This window comes from Rhagoletis pomonella, unplaced genomic scaffold, assembly GCF_013731165.1.
Source record: "Rhagoletis pomonella isolate Grant_MI unplaced genomic scaffold, Rhpom_1.0 Rhpom_scaffold_00001, whole genome shotgun sequence".
NCBI lineage: Eukaryota > Metazoa > Arthropoda > Insecta > Diptera > Tephritidae > Rhagoletis > Rhagoletis pomonella.
The window spans coordinates 47,605,953-47,607,011 of NW_023458555.1; the positions used below are offsets into that span (position 1 = coordinate 47,605,953).

Here is a 1,059-nt window from a genome sequence, read left to right on the forward strand (position 1 = left end):
GAATTGTGAACAAACACCACACCCTCAAGAGGAGAAGTTCCGAGTCAACTTTGGCGTAAAGTGCGGCAAATGCAGTATCGGTTCTGGAAAAAATGGATCGATGAATATCTTCCTGGTCTGACACGGCGAACGAAATGGTGTCTACCGGTAAAACCACTAGCAGTAAGAGATGTGGTATTAGTATGCAATCGTGGTATGCACCAGTCGAGTTGGCCCATGGAACGAGTAGTGAAGGTCTTCCCAGGTAAAGACAACCAAATGAGAACCGCGCTTATTCAAACGAAGGCGGGCATCTATAAGCGACCTGCCTGCAAACTTGATGTTGGTGAATCTGATCAGAGTCACGAAGGCGGGGATGTTGGCGCAGTGTAGACATAGCCTAAGCAATGTAAATTTATAGATTTTGATTTATTGTGAGCCCCCTATGTAGATTTATCGATTTTTCTTTATTGTGAACCTCCTTGTCATTACTAAATAATTTGAACGAGGAGAATGAAAAGGTCATTTGAGATTCTGGCAAATAGGAGTGAAATCGCACAAAAGTTCTTAATATATGTGTATTTCTTCTAATCTACCATGTATATGTACATTTTATAAAACAGGAAATAAAGCGCCACGTCACAGTTATCATAGCACGGAAATTTGGCAGCTTTTATTTGTTCACCTAGGAGCCGGAATCTATAATCAACGGGCGGTATTAGGCTTAAATTGAAGCTAGAAGTCTCGACTACTGTCCCTGAAAATACCATCCCTACACCTTGACCTGATGGTCACTTATAGTCATTTTTTGAACAGAAAAACCTGATTTTGTGCGAAGTTTGAGTACCCACCGAAATTAAACAAAAGGAGATAGAGCCTTCCACTTGGGCTGAAATTAAGGCTTGAACTTTCGACTACAATCGCTTAAAATACCATCCCTGAACCTTAACCCTAAGGTCACTTATAGTTATTTATTTAACAGCAAAAACTGATTTTGGCAAAACTTTTTTTTTTTTCAATAGCACAGTATTTGTTCCAGTATTTTTTATTGTTCAATAAATGACTTTTAGTGACCATCGG

The 1,059-nt window shown here is 39.5% G+C and overlaps 1 protein-coding gene and 1 long non-coding RNA gene across 2 annotated transcripts in view; one reads left to right on the plus strand and one right to left on the minus strand.

Moving 5' to 3' along the window:
- Window positions 1-1,059, minus strand: part of LOC118745224 (beta-galactosidase) — a 347,980-nt gene that overhangs the window by 190,760 nt on the left and 156,161 nt on the right. The window lies entirely within an intron of this gene.
- LOC118745283 overlaps window positions 1-1,059 on the plus strand; it is an 11,920-nt gene that overhangs the window by 7,820 nt on the left and 3,041 nt on the right. The gene's annotated exons all lie outside the window — the stretch shown is intronic.